This window comes from Giraffa tippelskirchi, chromosome 14 (genome assembly GCF_054371585.1).
Source record: "Giraffa tippelskirchi isolate mGirTip1 chromosome 14, T2T-mGirTip1v1.2.pri, whole genome shotgun sequence".
Classification (NCBI taxonomy): domain Eukaryota; kingdom Metazoa; phylum Chordata; class Mammalia; order Artiodactyla; family Giraffidae; genus Giraffa; species Giraffa tippelskirchi.
In genome coordinates, this window is record NC_137288.1 from 15,568,017 (window position 1) to 15,575,896 (window position 7,880).

Consider the following 7,880-nt stretch of genomic DNA (forward strand, 5'->3'; position numbering starts at 1 on the left):
CTCCTCAGACAGCCATTTTGGTTTTTTGCATTTCTTTTCCATGGGGATTGTCTTGATCCCTGTCTCCTGTACAATGTCATGAACCTCTGTCCATAGTTCATCAGGCACTCTGTCTATCAGATCTAGTCCCTTAAATCTATTTGTCACTTCCACTGTATAACCATTAACAAATCTGAAGTCTTCCTGAGTGATATAATCTGTCTCTCCTCCTACCCCACACAGGGAGAAGGTATTTGCCTTTCTCTTCTCCCCATATGTGACTCATCCAGTCAGCAAATGATCTGCAAAGACCCTTATCCCTCTCCTAGTACCCTGGGTATAAGTGGACTAAAGACCTCTCAGTTCTTCCTTGAGCAAGCCTGCTATTCTAACAACATCTCCCACTCTAATAAACTTTAATTCCCTCTCATTCTGTCTCATGTCTGTAAATTTTTTCCAACCTGTGCATGGGCCATGACATACACTTTAATAGATATCAAATGGAGACGCCAAAAGGACCACAGAAAAGGCTAGAGAACACACTGTAATCACCTTATAGGAAAAAAAAGAACCCAAAAGAGAACAGATGAACATCTAAGTGGAAACAAATCAAGTTCTTGTACACCAGAAACAAAGAGGACAGCACAAATGAACTCTACTTCAATACACAATAACAATGAAATTACAGCAGAAAAAAATCAGCATGAGGCCTGAAGACATGCAGTCACCTTCTGGTTTTCTGCCATAAAACCACTTGCAAAGGTGTGCAGATGGGCACTCCATATTCACAAGGCCCGTGGGGCAGCCAGTAAGAAACACTTCCCCCACAAAGTGTCCTAGGGCTGGTCAGCATAAAGGAAGTCCAACTTGGGCAGACCTTCAAGAGGCCAATTTCAACAAGTAAGTTTCAATCACACTGTTCTAAACAAGTCCCATGAAAACTTGTCAACAGCACTAAGTGTTAGAGAAATGGAAATTCAAAGTACCATAGAGTACCACCTCACACCCAGTCAGAATGGCCATAGTCAAAACCTTTACAGACAGTAAGCTTTGGAGAGGGTGTGGACAAAAGGGAACTCACCTCCATTGAGGTTGAGGGTGGAACTTAGTAAGAGCCATGATGGAAGACATTGTGGAGGTTTCCTTAAATCATGAAAAAGAGGATGAGATGGGAAGACTTGCTAACACCATACACCAAAAGAAGTTCCAAGTAATATATGGTTCCAAGTATAAGCACGGATCCTAGGAAATTCTGGAGGAATATTTCTGAAGGACATGCTTTGCCATCAATCGCATCAAGTACTTTTTACATGCACTTCTTAGAATAATGGAAAATAAACCAGAAATAAGAAAACGGGACCTAATTAATCTCAACAGCATTTGCACAGCAAATGAAACCCTAAAGGAAAAACAAAGACAACTCTCAGAATAGGAAAAATATTGGCAGACAAACATACCCACAACAAGTCAGTCTACAATACACACAAACAGCTCATGCAGCTTCATCAAAAATACAAACAACCTCCCCACCAAAAAAAGGGGGGGGTCTCCTGTTTTGCTGAAAGTTTTCACTTTCATCTCAGGTTCAAAGGATTTGTTAACAAAATAAGACACTTGTTATATACAAATAAATAATACCAATGTTTATTAGAGAATTATCTAGCTGACTTTAAATATACTAACATTAAAAGAACAGAGTAATTAAAATGTTACTATACATACTAACATTAAGAGAAAAGAGAAATAAAAACAGTAGAGGATGCACCACCAAATTGCGTTTTGACCAACATCCAGACTCAGTGTTAGGAAGTCCCATGTCACAGCACATCTGGAGTACCAGTTGGGAAAAGGTCCCAGGCAGTACTTCCACTCTGTGGGTGAGAGTTCAAAGATGGCAGTTCAGTGTTCCTGATGAAAACCCCAGGATGAAAACTGATACCTTCATCAATAGGTGAACAAATTGCAGCTCTGGTTTCATGTTAACGCTTTTTGTTTTGTCTTGTAAAACTTGGAAAATTGTTAAGCCTGGGGCTTAGTCAGCATCTACTTCTGCTTTATTGACTATGCCAAAGCCTTTGACTGTGTGGATCACAATAAACTGTGGAAAATTCTAAAAACGATGAGAATACCAGACCACCTGACCTGCCTCCTGAGAAATCTGTATGCAGGTCAAGAAGCAATAATTAGAACTGAACATGGAACAGCAGACTGGTTCCAAATAGGAAAAGGAGTACGTCAAGGCTGTATATTGTCACTCTGCTTATTTAACTTATATGCAGAGTACATCAAGTGAAATGCTGGGCTGGATGAAGTACAAGGGGAGTCAAGATTGCCAGGAGAAATATCAATAACCTCAGATATGCAGATGACACCACCCTTATGGCAGAAAGCAAAGAAGAAGTAAAGAGCCTCTTGATGGAAATGAAAGAGGAGAGTGAAAAAGTAGGCTTAAAACTCAATAGTCAAAAAACTAAGATCATGGCATCCGGTCCCATCACTTCATGGCAAATAGATGGGGAAACAATAGAAACAGTTAGAGAGTTTATTTTTTTGGGGGGGGGGGGCTCCAAAATCACTGCAGATGGTGACTGCACCCATGAAATAAAAAGCCGCTTACTCCTTAGAAGAAAAGTTATGACCAACCTAGACAGCATATTAAAAAGCAGAGATATTACTTTGCAGACAAATGTCCATCTAGTCAAAGCCATGTATGGTTTTTCCAGTAGTCATGTATGGATGTGAGAGTTGGACTATAAAGAAAGCTGAGCACTGAAGAATTGATGCTTTTGAACTGTGGTGTCAGAGAAGACTCTTGAGAGTCACTTGGACTGCAAGGAGATCCAACCAGTCCATCCTAAAGGAAATCAGTCCTGAATATTCATTGGAAGGGCTGATGCTGAAGCTGAACCTCCAATACTTTGGCCATTTGATGTGAATAAAAGACTCACAGATGCATGGAACAATTTTATGGACTCTGAGGGAGAAGGTGAGGGTGGGACGTTCTGGGAGAATGGCATTGAGACATGTGTATTGTCATATGTGAAACAGAGCACCATTCCATGTTCGATGCATGTGACAAGGGCTCAGGGCCGGGGCAATGGGATGATCCAGAAGGATGAGAGGGGGAGGGAGGTGGGTGGGGGGTTCGGGAAGGGGAACACATGTAAACCCATGGCTGATTCTTGTCAATGTATGGCAAAAACTATTACAATATTGTAAAGTAATTAGCCCCCAACTAAAATAAATAAATTTATTAAAAAAAAAAAAAAAAGACTCATTGGAAAAGACCCTGGTGCTGGGAAAGACTGAAAGGCAGGAGGAGACGAAGACAACAAAGGATGAGATGGTTGGATGGCATCACCGACTCGATGGACATGAAATTGAGCAAGCTCCGGGAGTTGATGATGGACAGGGAAGCCTGGTGTGCTGCAGTCCATGGGGTCGCAAAGAGTCAGATACTACTAAGCCACTGAACTAAATTGAACTGGGGCTTAGTCAGCCAGTCCCCCTCCAGGGGCTCAACAATCTCAAGATTTGTCCTCTACCTTATCTGTTGTGCTGCAAGTTTTGCACTCACAGCAGGAAGTCAGGGCACTCACATTTAGGGCAGTGTCCAGAGAGTTAGAAGCAAGGTCAGACGCCTGCTCTGCTTTGTCTCTGAAGCCTTAACAAGATTATTTATTTAATTTCCCTAACAAGGACAGTGTGGAGCTTCCTTAAATGATGAAAACATGAAATTAGAATAATCCCTAACACCATACACCAAAATAAACTCCAGTTTAAGCATGTGAATAAAATTCCTGAGGCAGAACATGCTTTGACATAAATCGCAGCAAGTTGTTTTTCATCCACCATTTATAGTAATGGGGGGAAAAAAGAAATTAGACCTAATTAACCTCAACAGCATTTGCACAGCAAAGGAAACTCTAAACAAAAGAAAAAGACAACCCCCAGAATGGGAAAAATTATTTGCAAATGGAGATACAAGTATCTTCACTTGGAGATCAAGATTTCATCTCCAAAACATACGAAGAGCTCAAACAACTCAATATCAAAATCATAAAAACGACACAAACAACTCAAACAAAAAAATGAACCAAAGACCTCAGTGGACATTTTTCTAAATAAGGCATATACATGGCCGTTAAGATGAGTTCCCAGGTGGCTCAGTTGGTAAAGAATCTGCCTGCCAATACAGGAGACAAAAGGGATGCAGGGGATCCCTGGGTCTGGAAGATCTCCTGGAGTAGGAAATGGCAAGCCACACCAGTATCTTGCCTGGAAAATCCCAAGAATAGAGGAAACTCATAGGCTAAAGTCCATGGGGTCACAAAGAGTTGTACTTGACTGAGCACATACAACAACAACAACAAAAGGCCATTAAGCACATGGGAAGATGCTCAGCATCACTAATTATGAAAAAGACAAACCAAAAGTCCAGTGAAATATTGCCTCACATCGCTCAGTATGGCCATTTGAAAAATCTCCAATGGTAAATGCTGGAGCGGGTGTGCAGAGAAGGGAACTCACCTGCACTCTTGTTAGGAATGCAAATCTGTACAGTGACTAGGGAGAACTGCACGAAGGTTCCTTAAAGAACTAAACATGCAAATGCCATGTTGTTGCTGCTGTTGTTGTTGTTCAGGTGCTCAGTGTCTGACTCTGTGGTATGTTGCAGCATACCAGGTTTCCCTGTCCTTCACTGTCTCCCAGAGTTTGCTCAAACTCATGTCCACCAATGATGGACATCGGTGATGCCATCCAACCATCTCATCCTCTGTCATCCCCTTCTCCCCCTGCCTTCAAACTTACCCAGCATCAGGGTCTTTTCCAATGAGTCTGTTCTTCACATAACATGGCCAAAGTATTGTAGCTGCAGCTTCAGCATCAGTCCTTCCAATGACTATTCAGGGTTGATTTCCTTTAGAACTGATTGGTTTGATCTCCTTGCAGTCCAAGGGACTCTCGAGAGTCTTCCCCAACACCACAGTTTGAAAGCACAAGAACCATGGGATCCTGCAATCTCATGCCTGTGTGCAGATGCGAAGAATACCAAAATGTTAAAAGACGCCTGCACCCCTACAGTCACGGCCACACTAGATGCGATAGCCAAGACACAAAAGCAACCTACATGTAGATGGACAGAGGAATGGGTAAAGAAGACGGGGTGCGTATACACAGTGCAATATTACCCAGCCATCAAGAAGGATGTAATAATGCCATTGGCAGCCACTGGGAGCAAAGGAGAGATGATTATGCTAAGTGAAGTCAGAAAGACAAGGAAAGATTACTATCATATGATATCAGTTCTAGGAAGAATCTGAAAATGGATACAAATGAACTTCTTTTCCAAAGAGAAACAGCCTCACAGACTTGGAAAAGAAACTTATGGTTACCAAGAAAAAAAGCTGGGGGCAGGGAAAAATTAGCTGGCTCAGATTAACATATACACACTATTATTTATAAAACAATTCACAAGGACCCACTGTGTGGCACAAGGCACCCTACTCAACATTCTGTATAACTTATATAGGAAAAGAACCAAAAAAAACCATAAACCTCAATGTACAAGTGAATATAGTTGCTGTATAGATAGCTAGCTAAGTCGCTTCGGTCATGTCCAACTCTTTATGATCCCAAGGACTGTAGCCCACTAGGCTCCTCTGTCCATGGGATTGTCTAGGCAAGGATACTGGAGTGGATAGCCATGTCCTCCTCCAGGGGATCTTCTCAACCCAGGGATCAAACCTGCATCTCCTATGTTTCCTGCATTGGCAGGTGGGTTCTTTACAACTAGGACCACCTGGGAAGCCCCATACTTACTGTATATTGGGGGAAAAACCCACAACATTGTAAATCACCTACATGTGGTGGTGGTTTACTCACCAAGCTATGTCTGACTCTTGCGACCCCATGGAATGTAGTTCACCAGGTTCCCCTGTCCATGGGATTTCCCAGGCAAGAATACTGGAGTGGGTGGTCATTTCCTTCTCCAGGGGGTCGTCCTACCCTAGGTTCAAACCCACACCTCCTGAATTTGCAGACAGATTCTTTACTGCTGAGCCACCAGGGATGCCCTCAAATCACATATATACTACAATTCAAATTATATCTTTAAAAATGAGATTAAAATGCTGTATACAGAAACTATAAGACACTGTTTAAAGAAATCAAAGACAACATAAACAGATGGAGTGATATTCCATGTTCCTGGGTTGGAAGAATCAATATTGTGAAAATGAGTGTACTATCAAATGCAATCTACAGATTCAATGCAATCCCTATCAAGTTACCAATGGCATTCTTCACAGAACTAGAACAAAAATTTTCACAATTTGTATGGAAACACAAAAGATGCCAAATAGCCAAAGCAATCTTGAGAAAGAAGAATGGAGTTGGAGGAATCAACATTCCTGACTTCAGACTGTACTATAAAGCTACAGTTATCAAGACAGTATGGTACTGGCACAAAAACAGAAATATAGACCAATGGGACAAGCTCGAAGGCCCAGAGATTAACCCATGCACATATAGGCACCTTATCCTTGACAAAGGAGGCAAGAATATACAATGGGGCAATGATAGTCTCTTCTATTAGTGGTGATGGGAAAGCTGGACAGCCACATGTAAAAGAGTGAAATTAGAACACTTCCTAACACCATACAAAAAGATAAACTCAAAGTGGATTAAAGACGTAAGTGTAAGACTAGAAACTATAAAACTCTTAGAGGAAAACATAGGCATAACACTCTATGACATAAATCACAACAAGATCCTCTATGACCCACCTCCTAGAGTAATGAAAATAAAAATAAACAAATGGGACCTAATTAAACTTAAAAGCTTTTGCACAGCAAAGGAAACTACAAACAAGGTGAAAAGACAACCCTCAGAATGGGAGAAGATAACAGCAAGTGAACAACTGACAAAGGGTTAATTTCCAAAGTATACAAACAACTTATGCAACTCAATATCAGATAAATAACCCAATCAAAAAGTGGGGAGAAGACCTAAACAGACATTTCTCCTAAGCAGACATACAGATGGCCTATAAACACATTAAAAAATGCTCAACCTCACTCATTATTAGAGAAATGCAAATCAAAACTATGATGAGATATCACCTCTCACCAGTTAGAATGGCTGCTATCAAAAAATCTACAAACAATAAATGCTGGAGAGGGTATGGAGAAAAGGGAACACTCTTGTAGTACTACTTGTGGAAATGTAAATTGAGATAGCCACTATGAAAGACAGTATGGAGATTCCTTTAAAAACTAGAAATAGGAGCGGGGCTAAGATAGCGGAGGAATAGGATGGGGAGACCATTCTCTCCCCCACAAATTTATCGAAAGAACATCTGAACGCTGAGCAAACTTCACAAAACAACTTCTGAACGCTGGCAGAGGACATCAGGCATCCAGAAAAACAGCGCCTTATCTTTGAACGGAGGTAGGAGAAAATATAAAAGATAAAAAGAGAGACAAAAGAGTTAGGGACGGAGACCCATCCCAGGGAGGGAGTCGTGAAAGAGGAGAAGTTTCCAAACACCGGGAAACCCTCTCACTGGCGGGTTTGGGGGAAGATTTTGAATCTCGGAGGGCAACACAACCAGGGGAAAAAATAAATAAAACCCACAGACTACGTGCCTAAAAGCAACTCCCAGCAAAGAACCCCAGACGCTCACATCCGCCACCAGCAAGTGGGGGCTGAACGGAGAGGAGCGGGTGGCACTGCTTAGGGTAAGGACTGGGCTGAATGCCCTGAGGGCAATCTAAGGGAGCTAACCTGAGATACCAACCTAAACTGTGGGACAGCCAGAGAGAGAGAACTATCCTGCGAAAAGCCCAAATCTAAGGCACTGTAGGCCCACTCACAGAACAAAGGACTGAGCAATATCA